Source organism: Trichechus manatus, unplaced genomic scaffold (assembly GCF_000243295.1).
Source record: "Trichechus manatus latirostris isolate Lorelei unplaced genomic scaffold, TriManLat1.0 scaffold00002, whole genome shotgun sequence".
NCBI classification, from domain to species: Eukaryota; Metazoa; Chordata; class Mammalia; order Sirenia; family Trichechidae; genus Trichechus; species Trichechus manatus.
In genome coordinates this window covers 22,422,029-22,443,981 of record NW_004443938.1, presented here as the reverse complement: position 1 = coordinate 22,443,981, position 21,953 = coordinate 22,422,029, and the positions used below count along the sequence as shown (strand labels likewise).

Here is a 21,953-nt window from a genome sequence, read left to right as displayed (position 1 = left end):
GCTGAGGAACCAGACTTGAAATCAGTAAGAAAGAGATGACCCCGGAAGGGCTTAATATCAGGAACTTTCTTGACCATCTTGCCTGGCACTGCCTATAGAACTCTAGAATACAATAATTCCAGTTGTTTCTTGGTTAAGCACTCAGCTGCTAACTGAGAAGTTTGGCAATTCGAGCGCACCAGCTGCTCCACAGGAGAAAGATGTGGTAGTCTGCTTCTGTAAAGATTACAGCCTAGGAAACCCTATGGGGCAACTGTACTCTGTCCTATAGGTTCACTATGAGTTGGAATAGACTCAACGGCAATGAAGTTTGTGTGTGTGTGTGTGTGTGTGTGTGTGTGTCACTTTGCTTAAGATTCAAGCCCCAGAAGATTTATTAGACATGTTTAGGTCACGTATGTGCCCCTTGGCTGTCCCAGGTAAGTGAGAGGAAGGGTCTGGTAGAAGGGACTTCCAGAAATCCCTTTGACTTTCACAGTGGGAAGACATCTAGATTTATTGTCCAACCCAGGCTGCTCTAGTGGAAGGCAGGTTATTCCCCAAAAGAAAATCTTAGTGCTCTTAGGAAGAGAGAATGGATTTAAGGTATCCAAAAAATGATAAATGACCACTACACAGAGCTCAAGATGAAGAAATACTTTCTAAATATTAAGTGGTCCATGAATGTAATCTCCAATGAAGTCACCATCCTTGGAAATATTCAGGCATAGATCAAGGGATCAAACAGAGGAGGTTCTGTACCTAAGTAAGAGGTATTATTGCCTAAACTCTGAAATCCCTTAAATTCTAAGATTCTGTAAATCTAAATAAATGGTTTTCAACTTGGAGTCATATCAGAATCAGGTGGGGAGATTTTCAAACTCTTTCTGCCTAGCTCCCCTCCCTACTCCCAAAGATTGTAATGCCCCTCTCCCACCCCTCATCCCCATCTCCAACTGAGGACCAAAGACATCACCTCTGAGGTTTCTGCTGCTCTGCCAATAGCTCACATTGGTGAAACAGCCCAGGAAACAAGACATGATGCTAATCAGATGGGAAAATGCTTTTTTTTATTTTAAAATCTTTTTGAGCATTCGGAATGTCTAACTTGTAGATTTAGGCAGTGTAAGAAATATCTGTGAAAAATGAAAAGGGCCTTGGTTGAAGAGAATTAATAGTTAGAGTTATCTAAAAATGCTGCAAATGTTGGCTTCCTTCTGCTACTGCTATTTTGTTTGGAAAGGATCCAGTTTTCCCCTTGCATAAAAGGAGACAAGAGCTGTTTGAAGCCATTAACAGGAAGGACATTTGAATTAATAACCAGGAGGCCAGTCGGCCAGAAGCAATTTTGAGCATAATCTTTTCCTTGACTTCTTTTGTAAGACTGATATTTTGCTATATTATGCTCGGTCTGACATGCCACTACACAGCCAAAGAATTTATGTTTCCAACTCACTTAATTTTTTAAGTTGATGTAAGTAAAATATTATAGTTTATTTGCATGGAGATCTGTCTGTGGGTTGTGTTAGGTGTTATGAAGCCTTATCTCTGAGCATAAAGATTTCTTTGGGATTTAACAAGAAATACCAATATATTTAAGGGTATAAAAAGATACTCTTGAAACAATGTTAAGTGAACAAAGTAAGATACAAAACCATATGTAAAGCATGATCTTCTTTTTATTTCTTTGAAAGAAAATTTATATAAAACTTTTTTTTTAACTCTATTTGCTGTTGTACAATCCCACTCCATGCAAAGTCTTCTTGTAATGTATTTCTAGAAGCCTCAGGGGGTCTGTTATGGATTAAGTTGTGTCTCTCAAAAACATATGTTGAAATCTTAACCCCTCTACCTGTGGGTGTGACCCTGTTTAGAAATAAGGCTTTTCTTTTGTCATGTTAATGAGGTCTTGCAGGAGCAGGCTGGGTCCTAAGCCAAATTCCTTCTGGGTACTTGTTAGCTGCCACTGTGTGGCCCCTGACTCGTGACGGCCCCATGCACTACAGAACAAAATGCCGCTAGTCCAGCTCCATTCCCATGACTGGCTGCAGATCAGACCATTGTGACTCACAGGGTTTTCATGGACTGATTTTTGGAAGTATATCACCAGGCCTTTCTTCCTAGTCTGTCTGAATGTGGAAGTTCTGCTGAAACCTGTTCAGCATCATAGCAACACACAAGCCTCCACTGGCAATGCATCTCCTTCGGAGTGATGTCTTATAAAAAGGGAAAACAGACACACACAAAGAGACACACACGTGGGAAAGAGACCATGGGAGGAACCATCTACCAGCCAAGGAAAACCCACACTACTGACAGAGGAGGACCTTCCCCTAGAGCCGCCCTGATCTGGACTGTGAGAAAATAAACTTCTGTTCTTTAAAGCCATCCACTTGTGATATTTTTCATTACAGCAGCTCTAGGTAACTAAGACAGGGTCTGTCACGTGTACTCAGGAACTAGTCCCTGAAGGTACCATGTTGTCCCCGTTGCTGTCTTCCTCTTGTCCAGCTCTGGCATCCTCCCATTGACAGGTACTACATCTGCTCGGCACACCTGCTGCTTCTCCAGACAGCATTGTCCTGGACCCCCTCACACACCCCTAAGGCAGTGGAGTCACCAGGGTGCCGATGCTGGGCCGCATTCTCTGCTGGGGGGGTGGGAGGGTGGGGAAGAAATCATCCTGCCTTTCCTTAGGCTTTTCACTGTACAGAGTAGGCCCCTCCCACAACCCTACTCCGCGTCCCAGGCTGAGCTTTCTAACACTCCAATCTGAACCCAGGTCTTTCATGTCTACAAGTCCTTCAACGGATTCCTAAGACCTGCAGGGTAAAATCAAAACCCCTTAGCCACCGTCTGCTCGGCACGCTCGCCAGTCTCCACACACCGCGGAAGCCCTACCAGGAACTGGTGGACTCGGTGATGAGCAATAATCCCCAGGGCTCTCCTGCTTGTTCCTCTGCCTCCAAGATGCTCCCCAAACCGGTTTGCCTGACAAACATCCACTTTTTCTTCAAAACTCAGCTAAGATGTTTCTTCTCAGTGAAGTTTTCCTGATCGGTCCCCACCCCCGGGAGTGTGTGTGCCCTACACTCAGAGCTCCCACAGCCCTCTCTTCTTTTCCTCTGCATTTCCCTAGCCCTTAGCACAGACTTCTGCCAGCACTTGCGTCTTAGGTTTGCATACATACCTCCTGCACTAACCAGTGAGCTCCCTGAGGGCAGGGACCTTCATCACGTCAGTATTCCCAGCCAGAGCACAGTACCTGGCACAGATTACATGTCCAATGACCTAATAAGAATGTAACTGAAAAACCATGAAGCTCTCTTCAGAATGTCCAAGACTCTCATCTTTAAAAGTTTCTTTTCTCTTACTTCAATGGCACCTGGTTCCTCCCTCCACTGCTTTCCCACATCGCTTTTCTCTTCCAGAAACTCTACCCAGGAGAAGAGGGGCAGGATGTGCTTAGTTTCTGTGTCTCCAGGCTTCCAAACTTGGGGACATCTGTATAAGGCAGAGCTAACTGACCAGGTTCAAACTTACTGCAGTTAGGACTGACTGACATGGCATGGCCAGTGAGTCAGGATGAGCAGGGGCAATTACAGGACAAATGCCCATCACTCTGGCCCTGGTCTCCCAGGGTGGCATGCCATCTCGGCTCCCTGCCGCCTCTAGCAGTACAGAAAGGCAATGAATCACGACCACAGTACCCAATAGATCCCACCCAACCCCGTCTGATCTGAGTGATTCTCACTGTGAGAAGCAGACTTAAAAGAAAGAACAAACTCTGTACCCTGGGAGGTATCTGAGGCTTCCAGGACACTGTTACAGGTTGAACTGTGTCCTCCAAAAAGACGTTGAAGTTGAAACCCCCAGTATCTGTGAATGTGACCTTGTTTGGATAGGTCTTTGAAGATGTAATCAATTAAATTAACATGAAGTCATAGTGGAGTAGGGTGGGTCCTATTTCAATATAAATAGTGTCTTTATAAAAGAGGACAGACACACAGAGGGAAGACAGCCCCAGGAAGACGGAGACAGAGATGGAGTTATGCTACAGTTGCAAACCAAGGAATGCCTGGGGTTACCAGAAGCTGAGAGACACAAGACAGGATCTTCCCCTAGGGTCTTCAGAGAGAGCACAGCCCTGCTAACCACCCTGAATGTGGACTATTAGTTTCCCAATTGAGAAAATAAATGTCTGTGATTTTAAGTCACCTACTTTCTGACACTGTTACAGCAGCTTTAGGAAACACATACAGGTCAGTATCATTTCCTCCCGAAACACTGTGTAGGCTGGTGGTGACTTGTGGTGCAGTGGTTAGAGTGCTCAACTGCTAACCAAAACGTTGGCAGTTCAAAACCACCAGCGGCTTCGCTGGAGAGAGATGCGGCAGTCTGCTTCCATAGAGATTTACCGCCTTGGAAACCCTATGTGGTTGCTATGAGTGGGAATTCACTTGCTAGCAGTCGGTTTTGAGTTTGGTAGGCTTTGTGAGCACAGCCAGGCATCCTGTTCAAAGGACGCTTCTTTACTTACCCACGGAGACCATCGCATCTTAGACGACATAGCCAAAAGCCAACTTCCTTTTACTTCTTTAATGTTCACATTCAAAACCATCCCGCTTCGCAGGACCCAGAGTGAGGAAATGTCTAATCTTAGAAGTAGAACTCACATTTATCATCTTCAGATGACCAGTTTGGAAGAGAAGACAGCAGCAGTGGAAATATCTCTGGGACCTCTACAAGGGATTAACCCAACCGACTCTGGAATGTCGGTGCCTCTCCAACTGATATCCAGCCACAGACGCATTTCTCTGTCTAAAACTCAGGTGACTCTGAGGAAAGGATCAGGGCAGATATCACACACGCAGGGCATTTGTGTTTCCAGTGAGGCTGGCAAGTCTGACTGTTATCAACACGTCATATGATTGCTTGACAGACAAGCACCGGCTAACGCTGGGCCTATCCTCTTGGTGACCGTTACTTTAAACTTCACCCGAAGTTGCCATGGCCAGAGTTTACTGGGATTATGTGGTGAGGTCACCTGAGTCAGTAACCGAGCCAGGAAGCAGAGGTTAAGCCATTGGATGGACAGGCCACAACATCCCCGTTAGAACAATTTCACGGACAAGCCTAGAATCTGTGGGGATTAAAAGGTGCTCTGAGCACGCTAAGGCCTTGCCACCATCCTAGGCTTTCCACTAGAAAGGCGAATGTAAGTGTTTTGACGTGATGTTGGGACATTTCACATAAATTGTGTAAGTGTAGGAACTAGCAGAAAAATCAGACTGAATTTTATTCAAGCTGCTTCTATGGGTTTCTTTATTTTGTTTTTCTGTTTGTTTGTTTTCAGTAATATTAACAAAAACCCATTGCTGTCAAGTCGAATCAAATTCATAGTGACCCTATAGGACAGAGCTGAACTGCCCCATAGGGTTTCCAAGAAGCAGCTGGTGGATTTGAACTGCTGACATTTTGGTTAGCAGCCAAGCTCTTAACCAATAAGGGTGGGTTATCTCCTGAGCTTGGCACTGAATTGTGAAGTGTGAGTCCTCATTCAACAATGTTTCCTGGGTGGTGCAAACAGTGAATGCTCTTGGCTGCTAACCAAAAAAGTTGGAGGTTCAAGTCCACCCAGTGTCACTTCAGTAGGAAGGTTTGGAGATCTACTTCTGAAAAATCAGCCATTAAAACTCTATCTAGAACAGTCTTCTCTAACACATGGGGTGCCATGAGTCAGAGTCAACTGGTTGGCAACTGGTATTATGTGCTGGGCACTGAGCTAGTCGCTAGGGATATAATGCTGAACAAGGCAGATGTATTTCCTGTCCTCAACAAAGTGACAGTCTAAGGAACAGTGTATCCTAGAGGTAAACTTGGCCTTAGCCATCAGATTTTTCTCCACAGGTGTAAAGCCAGTCTATTCCCCCAGCCACAAGGCTAGATGCAACCCAAAAATGAAAAAAAGGGCTGCAGTGGCCAGAGCTCACAGCCCAGCTACAGACATCCCTAGAGTGGAAAGTGCAGGAAATAGCAGGAGCTTCAGGCCTGGAATGGACAGGCTGATGCCTGCTCACGGTCATGATGAGGTGCCTGGCTGTGCCATTTTTACTATTATTAATTCTAACAACTGCATTTTATTGAGGATTCTCTAGCCACCAGGCCCTTGGTTAGGGTTACCCTTGTAAATTTTGTATGGCAGGGACCCTCCTTATCTGTCTTGCAGAAGTCTTCCTGCATAGCTCAGGAGAAGGGGAAGGGGAATCTGAGAGTTCAGTCTTACTGTCCCTTGCGCAGAGACATCATCAAGCTTGCCACCTCCTGCAAATCCCTCCAGGCTAAGAAACATCCACAGGAAGACGGGGCCAGCCCCTTTCTGCTCCACCCCCAGCACCATTCAGGGAGCGCTTTTGGAATTAGTGTAAATGAAGTTAAAACCAAAAAAGAACCCAAATCTGTTGCCACTGAGTCGATTCCAACTCATAGAGACGCTATAGGACAGAGTAGAACTGCCCCATGGGATTTCCAAGGAACACGTGGTGGATTCGAACTGCTGACCTTTCTGGTTAGCAGCTGAACTCTTAACCACTGTGCCACCAGAGCTCCAAATGAGGTTAGGGTTAGGTAGGTCAAAATGTTTCGTCAACAGTAAAATGCTATAAAAAATGTAGGATAGTATCATTATTATAAAAGGACAGCAGTAACATCGCTGTTAAGCTTGCTGCTGACTCTACTACACCGCACTATACTGCAGCACCCAACACTGCACTGTGCTATCAGTGAATGCTGAGCCACGTGTGTCGGAGTGGAACTGCACTCCATAGGGGTTTTAATGGCTGTGATCTTTTGGAAGTAGATCACCAGGCCTTTCTTCCAAGGCACCTCTGGGTGGACTCAAACCTCCAACCTTGCGGTTAGCAGCTGAGCATATAACTGTTGGAACCACCCAGGGACTCTGAGACTTGTTGACTAGAGAGACTCATATCAAGAACTATTACTTTTATTTTTCTATACTTTCCACTATTTTTAATTCTTCTTTTACTGTAGTATGCCGTACATATAATAAAAGAAACAGATCTTAAGTGTAATATTTGTTGTTCTGTCCATTACTTTCTGACCTCTACTAATATAAATATTTACAGATAAAGTTTAATTATGATGTATTTTTGTTACATTTGCTATTTATACCTGATAATATCTAGGCAAACCGTTCTTCCATTTTTTCATTTGTTTTCAAATGGGGGCTTTTTGCCTAAGCTCTTTCAATAAACAGAGTGCTGAGCCTGTGGTTTTAATGTTTTTAAAGTGCCATTCCAAGTGATAACACACAATTGTTTTCTTCTGCCTGACACCAATCCAATGTTTAAATAGGCTAAATGTCTGCAAAAGTATTTTAGTTTAAATACAAACACCTTTATAATCTGTTTGCAAATTAATTCCATTTGCAATCCACTGTTTCAACACCATAGGTAAAGAAATACAAGGCAAATGAGATTAAGTCAAAAAGGCAGGCCAGCTGACTGCAATATTAAGAATACACATGAGAAAAAAATAAAAAAGGCAATCATGACCAGAAATTAATTCTACACTACGTTATCTGGAGTGATTTGCTAACCAAGCTGTGATCTCTATTACATCTCAAGCCAAAGAATTAGACTCTGCATTTATGCATAGGCACAAATCAGACTTTAGGGCAGCTGCTCTGGACATGTATATAGGAGTGAGAAGCAGGAAGAATTGGGAAGAAGGCAGCCTTTACCTGAAGCCAACGCTCAGCCTTCTGGGTGGTGCCTTCTCTCTCTGATGCCCAGCACGAGTGCTCCTGGAGGCCTGAGGTCTTCCTGGGATGCCTCATCCTCCACTGCCGCCCCATCCTGATGTTTCCTCACTCACTCTCGCTGTCAAAACTTGTCTGCCTTGTGCTATCAGGCTCCAGCTTTCTGTAAGGAAACTGATAAACTAACCTCTATATAATGGGGAAGTCATTGCTCAACATGTCAACTCCTTCCTGCCAATTACACATATTTGTACTTAAACGGGAGTCTCTGGCTGGTATAAACAACTAAGCGCTCTGCTTCTAACTGAAAAGTTAGCAGTTTAAACTCAAACTGAGATGCCTTGGAAAAAAGCCCCGGCAATCTACTTCCAAAAGATCACAGCCTCTGAAAACTCTATGGAATGGACCCAGTTCTACTCTGCAACACATGGGGTCATTATGAGTCAGAATTGACTAAACAACAACTGGCTTGGCTTGGGGTTTAAACAATGCTCTTGTAGAGATCATGTTTAAACCAAAGCAATCATTTTGATGATGTAAATTCTAATCTTTGGTCTCTAATATATTGACTTTATGCACCTACCATTCATCTTTCATCAAAGACATCATACATGAAGAAAACAAGAGGTCATTAAAAAGACAGGAAAGAAAGCGATAACAAAATGAATGTCAAAAGAGACTTTGAAATTTGCTTTTGAATGTAGAGTAGCTAAAGCGAACAGAAGAAATGATGAAGTAAAAGAGCTGAACAGAAGATTTTCAAAGGGCAGCTTGAGAAGACAAAGTATTATAATGAAATATGCGAAGACCTGGAGTTAGAAAAACAAAAGGGAAGAACACACTCAGCATTTCTCAAGCTAAAAGAACTGAAGAAAAAAATTCAAGCCTCTAGTTAAAATATTGAAGGCTTCTACAGGGAAAATATTGAACAATGCAGGAAGCGTCAAAACAAAATGGAAGGAATACACAGAGTCTCTGTTTCAAAAAGAATTGGTCCACATTCAACCAATTCAGGAGGTAGTATATGATCAGGAACCAATGATACTGAAGGAAGAAGTCCGAGCTCCGCTGAAGGGAATGTCAAAAAACAAGGCTCCAGGAATTGATGGAATAGCAATTGAGATGTTCAACACATTTGGAAGACAGCTTCCTGGCCAACTGACTGGAAGAGATCTGTATTTGTGCCCATTCCAAAGAAAGGTGATCCAATAGAATGTGGAAATTATCGAACAGTATCATTAATATCACACAGAAGTAAAATTGTGCTGAAGATCATTCAAAAGCAGTTGCAGCAGTACGTCGACAGGGAATTGCCAAAAGTTCAAGCAGTATTCAGCAGAGGATGTGGAACCAGGGATATCATTGCTGATGTCAGATGGATCTTGGCTGAAAGCAGAGAATACCAGAAAGATGTTTGCCTGTGTTTTATTGATTATGCAAAGGCATTTGACTCTGTGGATCATAACAAGTTATGGATAACACTGCAAAGAATGACAATTCCAGAACACTAATTGTGCTCATGGGGAACCTGTACATCAACCAAGAGGCAGTTGTTTGAAGAGTACAAGGGGATACTGCGTGGTTTAAAGTCGGGGAAGGTGTGCGTCAGGGTTGTATATGTTCACCATACTTATTCAATCTGTATGTTGAGCAAATAATCCAAGAAGCTGGACTATATGAAGAACAGGGCAACAGTATTGGAGGAAGATGCATTAACAACCTGCTTTATACAGATGACACAACCTTGCTTGCTAAAAGCGAGGAGGCCTTGAAGCACTTACTGATGAAGATCAAAGACCACAGCCTTCAGTACGGATTGCACCTCAACATAAAGAAAACAAAAATCCTCACAACTGGACCAATAAGCAACATCATGATAAATGGAGAAAAAATGAAATTGTCAAGGACTTCATTTTACTTGAATCCACGATCAACAGCTATGGAAGCAGCAGATGATGTAGTGCATTGAGCAAATCTGCTGCAAAAGACCTCTTTAAAGTGTTGAAAAGCAAAGATGTCAGTTTGAGAACTAAGGTGCGCCTGACCCAAGCCATAGTATTTTCAATCACCTCATATGCAGGCAAAAGCTGGACCATGAATAAGGAAGACCAAAAAAGAATTGATGCCTTTGAGTTACGGTATTGGCAAAGAATATTGAATATATCATGGACCACTAGAAGAATGAACAAATCTGTCTTGGAAGAAGTAAGGCCGGAATGCTCCTTAGAAGCAAGGATGGTGAGACTTCGTCTCAAGTACTTTGGACATGGTTATCAGGAGGGAGCAGTCCCTGGAGAAGGCCATCATGCCTGGTAAAGTAGAGGGTCAGCGAAAAAGAGGAAATGGATTGACGCAGTGGTTGCAACAATGGGCTTAAGTATAGCAAAGATTGTGAGGATGGCGCAGGACTGAGCAGTGTCTCATTCTGTTGTACATAGGGTCGCTCAGAGTCAGAACCAACTCAATGGCACCTAACAACAACAACAACCGTTCATCTTTATCAAGTTTGGTTCATTTTTTTTCTCCAGAGGAATCACTTTATGTTTGAGATCACTCAAATAGCACCTTTGGTCACGCTAATTCTAATGACAACAGAAAGTAATTTTAAAATATAAATTAAAACCTACTAGCACTCTGAAATCTAAATGAATTTATTCTCCATTTATTGTTAGTGTACGTTATTACAAGGCACATAAAATTGTCCTTGGGTGGAACAGAAAATAAATTTCTCCCAAAGGAAGGGAATTGAAGATTTAATGACTAGCTTATAATGCCCAAAAAGAGGTATTTCCCCTGAGGTTGAGCTCCCTCAAAAAATTTGAAGGGTCCCAGATTCTATGGTTTAGGAGAATTCCCAATGGGAAACAAACAACGCTTTTCTTTTTAGTTTGTTTTCTGGTGTTTTGTTTTGTTTTGTTTTTTGGCAAATCCACTGGGACACAAAGCAAAGCAACACTTTTCTTGAGAGTGTGTAACTCTTCTCTCTTGGCAACCCCAAAGCCTATGGAAGCCGAGGCAGCTTCTGGTTCCCCAGGCAGTTTCCCTGTGGAGAAGAGGATGTGAGGTAAAGATGGCCCATCTCCTCTCCATGGGGATCTTATACTCATCCCCAAAGGAGGCCCATCATATTCCCAAGATACCTAGTCCCTGGACAAACCACCAGGATGACAGGCTGTGCGAGTCTCTTCCTCACCAAGGAACTACAAACTGTAGTATGCCGAAATCCAAAAAAACAAACCAATCGCCATTGAGTCATTTCTGACTCATGGCGACCCCCTGTGTGCAGAGTAGAACTGTGCTCCATAGGGTTTTCATGGTGTGATCTTTCAGAAGCAGATCACCAGGCCTTTCTTCCGAGACACCTCTGGATGGGTTTGAACCACCAACCTTTTGGTTAGCAGTTGAGCACTTAACCGTGTGCACCACCCAGGGACTCCGTATTATGACAGAAGGTGCCTGATAAAGGCTACTCTGGGAGCCCAGACCTTTCATCACTTCATTATAAACTAGAATTCCCAGAAATTAGAATCTGAATCTGAAATTCTGTTAGGATCTCCACGTGTGTTCAAAATCTAAAAAGAAAGAAGAAATCAGTGAAGTCTGCTGTTGGTCTCAACCTCTTAAATAGTTCCCTGCTGATTCACAGTGTAAACACAGCAGTTAATTCCCTCCTTTCAGAAATCTGCTTGTGTATACCAAATTATTGTTATCTTTGTTCAACCATGAGAGATTGATATGGTGAATGGCTGCCAGCATGGTCCTTTGTCTTTCCTGATTTAAATAAATAGATCTGGCTTTGGGCAGCCTCTTCAGACTGACATGCACCCAGACATGAATGTTATCTTGTTAAGATATATAGTTACACAAAAACATTTATGTAATCAATATATCTTGTTCAGCTTTAAAATCTAAGACATGTTTTCAAGTAATCTTATTTTTTTCACAGGTTGAGTAGAATAGTACAGAAGTAATGACTAACGCTGGAGTCCCTAGGTAGTGGAAACAATTACAATGCTTGGCTGCTAACTGAAAGGTTAGAGGTTCAAGTCCATCCAGAGATCCCTTAGAAGAAAGGCCTGGCAGTCTACTTCAGAAAAAATCAGCCATTGAAAACCCTGTGGAGCACAGTTCTGCACTGACACACATGGGATTGCCATGAGTCAGAGATGACTCTATGACAAATGGTTATTGTTTAATGACTAACATCAGAGGAGATGTCATAATTATCTATAACAGATTGATATTATATCTAGTTTCAGCGTACTAAAACCCATTGTTTTCGAGTTGATTCTGACTCATAGCAACCTTAGAGGACAGAGTAGAACTGCTCCATAGGGTTTCCAAGGAGCAGCTGGTGGATTTGAACTGCCAATTTTGGGGTTGGCAGATGAGTGCTTAACCACTGTGACACCAGCGCTCCTTCTGTGTACTAGGAAATGGAAATATGTTTGTATGAACCTTCCCTCACGTCTCCCATAGCCTAGAAAATAGGAGACACCTCTTCTGAGTCCTTTCACTGTATCATGCAATATTTTAACTTTAAACGGGATATATACGGTCTGTATTTACATCTTATTGACTTACCTTCAGCTTCTTGCTTCGCCAAGAGGACTGCCAGATTAGAGTAGGGGGTTGTTCATTGGAAATGGACCAAAGTCCCTCTTCTAAATGTGATCCTTTAATGGGTTTCTTTAAGGATCCCACCTTTCTTAATAGTTTTCACTGTGATACCCTGTCAAAGGGGAGGAGTTGATAAAAAGAAATAAAATTGAAACATGGACCTTGGTAGAGATGACTGAAGGTTCTTCATTTAAAGGGTTGGTTCCTTTTCTCTTGTTATATTGTGGAATCTGAAAATACCTTTTGAGATTCTAGTCACCATCTTCAGTACTGCCCAAGAGGAGCCACCTCCACACTCTCTTCCTCCTAGACTCTCCCATCCCATTGGGCGAGATAGAGAAAGAGCTATCTCCCTTAGTCAGGCTCTAAAAGAGTAGTAGTATATTACATAAGAGTATTATATGTTATATATAGTATTATATCAATTTTTTTTATCAATTACCCCTCAAATGCATGCAAAAGCTGGACAGTGAATAAGGTAGATGGAAGAAGAATTGACATCTTTGAATTATGGTGTTGGCAAAGAATATTGACTATACCATGGACTACCAGAATTGGGGGACAGAATTCAAACAAATCTGTCTTAGAAGAAGTACAGCCAGAATGCTCCTTAGAAGTGAGGATGGCTATCCAAACTCCCTGAGGGACTGAATTGCTGGGCGGAGGGCTGTGGGGACCATGGTCTCAGGGAACATCTAGCTCAATTGGCCTGACACAGCTTATGAAGACAATGCTCTACATTCTACCTTGGTGAGTAGTGTCTGGGGTCTTAAAAGCCTGTGAGCGGCCACCTAAGATACTCCGCTGGTCTCATCCCTTCGGGAGCAAGGGAGAATGAAGAGAACAGGATACAAGGAAAAGATTAGTCCGAAGGACTAATTGTCCACAGCTACCAAGGCCTCCACCGGACTGAGTCCAGTACAGCTGGTGGCCAGCTACCACTGACTGCTCTGACCAGGATCACAACAGAGGGTTCTGGACAGAGCTGGAGAAGGATATAGAACATAATTCTAACTCACAAAAAAAAGACCAGATTTACTGGCCTAGAGGAGACTGGAGAAACCCCTAGACTATGGCCCTCAGATACCCTTTTAGCTCAGTGGTGAAATTATCTCTGAGGTTCACCATTCAGCCTGGGAGTGGACAGCCCGTAAAACCAAATGAGACTAACGAGGTACAGTAGTCCAGTGACAAGGGCCAGAAGGCAGAAGGGGACAAGGAAGCTGGTGATAGGGAACCCAAGGTTGAGTAAGGATATTGTTGATGTGTTGTGAGATTGTTAACCATTGTCATAGGGCAACATTTGTAGTAACTGTTAAATGAGAAACTATTTTGTCCTGTAAGCCTTCATCTTAAGTGAGAATAACAGCACAATTGGAAGAGCGTAGTCAGTGTCACTGAACTGTGCATGTAGAAATTTTTGAAATGGTATATCTTTGGCTATGTGTATTTTCACCAAAAAAAAAAGGTTGAGAAGTTAGAGGGTTGACATGTTGTGGGGTTGTTAACCAATGTCATAAAACAATATGTGTACTACTGTCTCATGAGAAACCATTTGTTCTGTAAGCCTTCACCTGAGGTACAATAAAAAAAAAAGAAACAAACAAACTCCCTTATTGTATGTAAATTAAGGTACAAAACTCATTCCCAATATTAAAAAAAAAAAAAAAGAAGTGAGGATGGCTAGACTTGGTCTCATGTACTTTGGACATGTTATCAGGAGGGACAAGTCCCTGGAAGAGGGCATTATGCTTGGTAAAGTAGAGGGTCAGTGAAAAAGAAGAAGACCCTCAAGGAGATGGATTGACACAATGCCTGCAAGAAAGGGCTCAAACATGGCAATGATTGTGAGGCTGGCACAGGACTGGGTAGTGTTTCGTACTGTTGTACATAGGGTCACTATGAGTCAGAACTGACTGGACGGCACCTAACAATAACAACATATATATATAAATATCTTATATATATAGCATTATATATATGTAAGAGTAGATAGTATTATCCCCATGTCACAGACTCTTCTAGTAGACAACTGAAAAAGACACCAGAGAAAGCAGATATAGCCTGTGAGCCAATAAGTTCATAATTTAAAAATTTGAAATATGTAATTAAAGATAAATTAAACAATGCACCCTGCCTTAGTTACGTAGTGCCGTTGTAACACAAATATCTCAAGTGGGTGGCTTTAAAGAACAGACATTTATTTTCTCACAGTTCTGTAGACTAAAAGTCCAAATCAGGATCTCAGCTGTGTCGATTCCTTCCTTGTCAGTCGTTTCTTGGTTCCTTGACGTTCCTTGGCTTGTAGACATCCCTCACATGACATCTGTTTTCCCCCTGTGTGTGTCTCTGTGTCTATTCTGGTCTTTTTTATAATTCAGAAGTGATTAGGTTTAGAATCTCCCTGCACTAGTACGTCCTCATTAACATAACAAAAAAAAAAACCCTTCTTCCAAACAGAATCACAGCCACTGGTACGAGGGCCAGGAATTCAACACATATTTTGGGGGACACAATTCAATCCATAACACACATTAATAAGATTTAAATACTAACAGGTGTGACAGAATACAAACACAAACGCTGAGGCTTTCTGAAGTTATCTGGCAATATCCTAAATAAGAAGGAGTCTCAGGGACAGATTTATCTATCCATCTTTCCTTCTATTCCTTAAATGTCAATTTAGCCTCTACTACATGCTAGGCGGAGCCCTGGTGGCACAGTGGTTAAAAGTTGAGCTGCTAACCAAAAGGCTGGCAGCTCGAATCCACCAGCCACTCCTTGGAAACCCTATGGGGCAGTTCTACTCTGTCCTGTAGGGTTGCTATGAGTCAGAATAGACTCCTCAGCAAAGGGTTTGGTTTTTGGCTTTTGTATGTTAGGCACTGTGGTTAAATGCTGGAAACTCAAAGATAAAGGAGACTTGGTTCCTGCTTTCAAGTTGCTCATATTCCAACAGTGGAAAAGGGAAGGGAAACAACTAAATGAAGAGAATCATGCGATGAAATGTACACAGAACACTGTGCAGGCTGCCGAAGGAACAGGAGGGAGTAGTCAGTGACTCATGGGAGTTAAGGAAAGGCTGTGTTGTAGACACAGGCTGCCCAAACTGAATCTGGAAAGATGAGCAACAACAATATAATGATATATGGCGAATACTGCTCTAAGCTTATTTCACACGTATTAAATTTGTTGCCGTCGTATCGTTCTGACTCATAGTGACCGTATAGGACAAAGTAAAACTGCCCCCATAGGGTTTCTAAGGCTGTAATCTTTTTGGAAGCTGACTGCCACATCTTTCTTCTGAGGAGTGGCTGGTGGATTCGAAATGCAGACCTTTCAGTTAGCAGCTGAGCGCTTTAACCACTGTGCCACCACAGCTCCTTTTACATGTGTTAACTTATTTAATTCTCATAACACCCTGTGTGTACACACTAGTATTATCCCCATTTCATGAAACACGAAGAAGTCAAATAACTTGTCCAAGGTCAAGCAACTAGCACACAGCAGAGCTGGGGTTTGGCCCAGGCATTCTGGCTACGGGGTCCGCATTTTTAACCACCACGCTAAGAATTTGCCACACAGATGGGTAGTGACATTTTCTGAAGAGGGTCAGCGCTATAGATCTTGTGAAGTGGCAAAAAGAGAGCGTAACATTAGGTGTCACTGGAAGAAAGGCCATATCTGAAACAATGGGCAGAAAGGACACTAAGATGCAGTAGAATATTTTGGACATAGAGTTAGGAGCTTATATTTTACGCAAAAAAATAACTAAGAAGCTAAAAGTCATGATAAAGATCCACCTTTTGGAGAATTGAGGATGATCTGAATGGGGCTGATCCCTGGCTTCTCAACCTGGGCTCAGAGCACCCTGGGGCATGTGCCAGGATGATCAGACGATGCACAACCGTAGGATTCATATGGTATGTTTGATTCTGTCAAAGATTTGTCACACTTTTTCTCACAACAGATAATTTTAAAATGTAGTTTTATATTATAGAATTAAAAAAAACAACAACAAATCTGTTGACGTTGAGTCAATTCCAACTCATGGCAACCGCACGTGTTACAGAGTAGAACTGTGCTCCATAGGGTTTTCTTGGTTGTAATCTTTATGAAAGCAGATTGTTGGATCATTCTTCAGAGGCACAGCTGGGTGGATTCAAACTGCCAACGTTTAGGTTAATAGTCAAACGCAAACTGTTTGCGCCACCCAGGGACCTTATCAATGTGAAATTACCATGATGTATTTCCTTGTTTCTTCTTCCTTTTGGCTTCTGATTTAAATTGTTTCTTTCATAAAAAATCAAATTTCAAGTTACAGAAGAAATTCGTTTTCATTTAACTAAATAAAACAGCCCTTGGAAATCTAAATTAAAAGTTTTTGCTTCTCCTCACATCCTCCCATTCTTACATTCCTATTGTCGGGCCTCTATCCATTCTTAGCCAATTAGATACCAATACCCAAAAAACCAAACCCATTGCCGTTGAGTCGATTTTGACTCATAGTGACCCTAGAGGACAGAGTAGAACTGCCCCACAGGGCTTCCAAGGAGCAGCTGGTGAATTCAAACTGCCAACCTTTTAGTTAGCAGCCATAGCTCTTAACCACTACACCACCAGGGTTCCGACACAGGTGGGCAAAAATAGGACGTTTCGTTGTTTCTTTTTACAAATATGGAAACAGTATGCAGTTTATCTCACAGTTTACTTTGCTACCTTAAGAATACTTCATGGATAACCCTCTAGCTCCTTCTTTTGATAGCTGCCCAGTATTCCATACCATGAATGTTTCCCTATTAATGGATGGTTTCCAATTTTGTGCCCCTACAAACAATTCTATATATCTACAAAACAAACATCTCTGTATATATGTCCGTCCTCTTTATGTCTTTGAGGAGTCCTGGTGGTACAGTGGTTAAGCACTTGGCTGCTAACTGAAAGGTCAGTGGTTCAAACCCACCAGTGGCTCCACAGGAGAAAGATGTGGCAGTCTGCTTCATAAATATTAAAGCCTTGGAAACCCTATGGGGCAGTTCTACTCTGCCCTATGGGCCACTATGAGTTGGAATCTACTTGATGGGAATGGGTTTGGTTTCTTGGTCATTGTTGTTTCTGTGCCTTTAGGCTTTAAAAATTGTGTAGCAGTTATTGGATTTTTTTTTTTTTAACCAAAGACACACTCCTACCATATAGGGAAATGGCCTTCTAGAATTTGCACCTAAAAGCAAATGGTGTGTCCAGGCCTAAAAATTCTTTCGTCTTCAATAATCTGCTTCTTATAGGACATTGTTTCCCTAGCAAATTGTATTAAATGATTTCCAGCAAATGTAAACTCAAACCTTCCTCATCCTCAGTATACTTAATTTGCACCATTGAAACAAAGCTTACTATAATACCACTAACTGGAAGTTCTCACACTGTATTCTGCTTGACCACATCAAAGAAATTTTAGGTTCGCAGAGGTGCTCCTAGACTGGACCACAAAACTCAGCTGTGCCATCCAGCTTGGGCAGTTTGGCATGAGACTATCAAAGGCAAGGAAGTCAGGAGCCACTGGTGGAGTGGCTTGCTCTCACGTTGAAGAGCTAAGTGCTCTTTTGATTTCCCCTCTCCAATATTTAGAGCTTTTTAGTCTCAAATTTATTCTTACTGGCAAAGAAGACTAAAACAAAACTGGAAGTGAAAGACAGGGCTAGATTACCCAATAAGCAAGGTAAGCACATGCTTCGGACACCCACAGAACAGGGGCACCAGTTGTCCAAGCAGAGACCCATAGATGCCAAGAACACAGGACATATGGAAAAGCGAGCACCGCAGTGGAAGGGAACTGGCAGGGCACTAAATGAAGTTGACAGCATCTCATAAATTTTGTAAACAATAACGATTATATTTTCGTTTTCATTTGGGACCAGTTGGGTATAACCTCACATTCAGATTTCTCTCATAGACCAAATAAGAATGCACCAGTGACACTATAATCACGTGACACTTGACATAGCTGGTCCTTCGCAAGGCAAACCAGGACACTTCTTCACATCGAGCATAACTTTGTATTTGTATCATGCTCTTTGGGATGGCTCTCGCCCCCTTTGGATGTCAGCAGTAGTCCAATGAACTGTGAACATGCATCATCAAAGGACAGAAAGAAAGTGTGCGCAAGTTTTTAGTTATTATTTCAAGATGAAAAACACTCATGGAGGTCTGCAAAAGGTCTGCCAACAAGCATCGTACGACAAACAAACGAAATTATTTTCGAATGGTTTGTAAGTACTATTTCTTTTGACTGTCTCAGACCAATAAGCAACATCATGACAAACCAAGAAAATACTGAAGCTGTCAAGAATTTCACTTTACTTCAAACCACAATCAAGGCCCATAGAAGCAGTAGTCAGGAAATCAAATGACCTATTGCATTGGGCAAATATGTTGCACAAGACTTCTTGAAAGTGTTAAAAAGCAAAGATGTCACTTTGAGGACATTAAGCCGTGGTGTTTTCAATCACCTCATATACTGCAAAAGCTGGACAGTGAATAAGGAAGACTGAAGAAGAACTGATGCCTTTGAATTATGGTGTTGGGGAAGAATACTGGATATACCATGGACTGCCAGAAGAATGAACAAATCTGTCTTGGAAGAAGTACAGCCAGAATGCTCCTTAGAAGCAAGGACGTCAAGACCTCATTTCACGTACTTTGGGCATGTTATCAGGAGGGACCAGTCCCTGGAGAAGGACATCATGCTTGGTAAAGTAGAGGGTCAGCGGAAAAAAGGAAGATCCTCAAGGAGATGGATTGACACAGTGGCTGCAAGCAGTGGGCTCAAACATAGAAATGATTGTGAGGATGGCGAAGGACTGGGCAGTGTTACTTTCTGTTGTATGACTTGACAGCACCTAACAACAACACAAAGTAAAGTTTAGTCTTTTCTGCATGGCATAAAATGCTCTTTAAAATCTAGTTTTATTCTACTCAATTCCACATCCAACATAAATACGTACTAAGAGCCTACTATGTGCTCTTTCAAGATCTGTGTACACTGGTGAACAAAAGCCACCCCCTTCATCCTATATCTCCCACTTTGTAGCCACCCAGGTCTCTGGTTACTCCCATGCCACACCCTTTCCATCAGTGTATCACTTACGTAGTCTCTTCAGCCCTTCCTGGCCTTCCTGCCAGAGAACTCTTATTCATCCTTCAAGATCCAACGCACAGGCTAGCTCTTCTCCATAGCCTTCCCTCACAGACCAGGTAGAAATAACTGCTCCCTTCTCTGCTTTCAAATAGTTCATAGTTTGCATTTCTAGTATAAGACAGAATTGTATTATTATTATTAGTTATTTATCCATCTCTGATTGTGATTGTAAGGCCAGACACTAGCAAGGATACGAAAGAGAGTACGCCGTTACAGAATGTAAGTAAGCGGAGGAAGGAACGAATGAAGGAGGCACACAACTGTACGGGAAAGCACACATCTGCAAGTGGGGCCACTGGGTGAACGTGGGGTAAGGAACAAAGGAGAGGGAGAGAGAGGCCTTCAGTTAGAGTGGTCCCTTAGGGCAGGTGGTGGATCTGTAGGTCTGGTCCTCATGGGCTGCTTTGGAGGGCCCAGTGCTGAAGAGGGGAATATGGGGGCTAAACTAGGAAGGGAAGTTGAACTGTCAGGATCAGAGTTCTGTCCGCTTAGTTCTACAACCACGCCCTAGGCATTGTGCTAAACACTGAGGCAATACAACCTAGAATTGTTTCCAGTAAGCTAGGTGCCTACGTGTGTGTGCGAGCGTGCGTATGAGCACATGTGTGTGTAGGGGCAGGAAGCAGGGAGGAGAGACTGTAGCACAGCAAAATTTGAAATGAGGTGGGCAAAGACAAAATTAATGGAAATATACAAAAGAGGTCTTTATAGGAAGGGATCTTGCAAATATGGCCGTGTCTACCTGGCTTTCCTCTTCTGTGTGATTTGGCCTCCTGTGTAGATGAATGTGTGTATGGGGGATGGGGTAAGGTGGGGGAGGATGGCAACATGCCCTTAAGGAGGCAGAACCATGGAAGAAAATGAATAGAAGCGATCGCAGCTTCGGGTAGGGGACATTAATGCTTCTGGGATAAGATGGAGCAAATGGCAGATGCACCCCAGACACAGATAGGAGCAGGGTCGAGGTGGAGGAGTGATGGGAGATCTGATCAAGCCAAATCTCACCTGGACGTCTCATTTCTTTTACCGTAGACATTCAGAAATGCTTTTGGCTTAGCTTGCTGACAATTTCATTTCCTAGAGTGCACAGAAGGAACTAGGGAAGCTGCTGCTTCCAATAGATGTCAGTGAACAAGATGCAATGCAATGGTAGTTCAGTGGTAGAATTTTCGCCTTCCTTGTGGGAGACCTGAGTTTGATTCCCAGCCAGTGCACCTCGTGTGCAGCCACCACTTGTCTCTGAGTAGAAGCTTGCATGTTGCTCTGATGCTGAACAGGTTTCAGCAGAGCTTCCATGCTAAGAGGGGCTAGGAAGCAAGGCCTGCTTCCAAAAATCAGACAATGAAAACCCTATGGATCAATGGTCCAATCTGCAGCCCATCATAGGGATGGTGCAGGAATAGGCAGTATTTTGTCGAGGACTAACTTGATAGCAACTAACAACAACAACAGCAAATGCTCCAAATCTTAGTTATTCCTGGGAATGTATTAGGAAATGCACTTAATTCTGATGCTTAGTATGTTGCCATAGAGGCCTCTGGAACCATCAGCTTTGTTTCTACCTCTCCTAGTAGGTTTCCCCAAAGCCCCAACCTATTCCCACACTTATTTCCAAATGATGCTTGCTATCCTTCATACTATCCAGCTTTCCCCAGCTTTTCAAGAATATATACTCCCTCATTTCCCATTTTCACTTTAAATCCCACTGGACGCACAGCTCTATCACAGCAAGTCAGAGTCACAGGGTCACTTCCTGAGTTAACTCTTCCTGTGAGCATGTTGGCCTTTTCATAGGTGTCTGCTAGAGACACAGTGCCTTTATTAATTATATAAATGACTATAAGAGTGACTTCATGTCAGGCCAACACATGAAATATTTTGAGGCTAGCAGTTCACTGAATGTCGCTCAGTTCCCACCACGTAGGACATTCCTATTTCTCCTTGGTTTAATGCCAGCCCCTACACCTAACCCCCTCTTATCCATAGTGCCTCTGGGTATAGCTGTATTGGGAGGGGGGTATGATCATTAAGGCTGTGTGTTAACTTGGCTGGGCCATGATTCTCAGTGGTTTGGCAGTTATGATGCAGTTTGGCAGTCATACAATGTTGTGATCACTTCCATGATGAAATTTGATATAATGGGATTATCTCCATGATGGAATTGCTATAAGTGGCCACGCAATTGAAAGGGAGTTTCTTTGGGTGTGTGGCCTGCATCCAATATAGGTGGACTCTCTGGCAAGACTGTCGGGCTTTTGCTCACACACACTGTAGCCTGCAGCTGGCTTCTGTACGTCTGATCTCCAGTTCTTGGGACTTGAGCTTGGAGCTTATCTGCCATCTTGCCTGCCGATCTTGGGATCCATCCATCTTCACAGC

The 21,953-nt window shown here is 42.8% G+C and overlaps 1 long non-coding RNA gene across 1 annotated transcript in view; it reads right to left on the bottom strand.

The window, feature by feature from the left end:
* LOC111820157 (uncharacterized) overlaps positions 1–8,174 on the bottom strand; it is a 118,662-nt gene extending 110,488 nt beyond the window's left edge. The window contains exon 1 of the long non-coding RNA XR_002823694.1: positions 7,742–8,174. This is a non-coding gene — a long non-coding RNA (uncharacterized LOC111820157). The remainder of the gene's footprint in view (positions 1–7,741) is intronic.
* Positions 8,175–21,953: the final 13,779 nt, after the last annotated feature.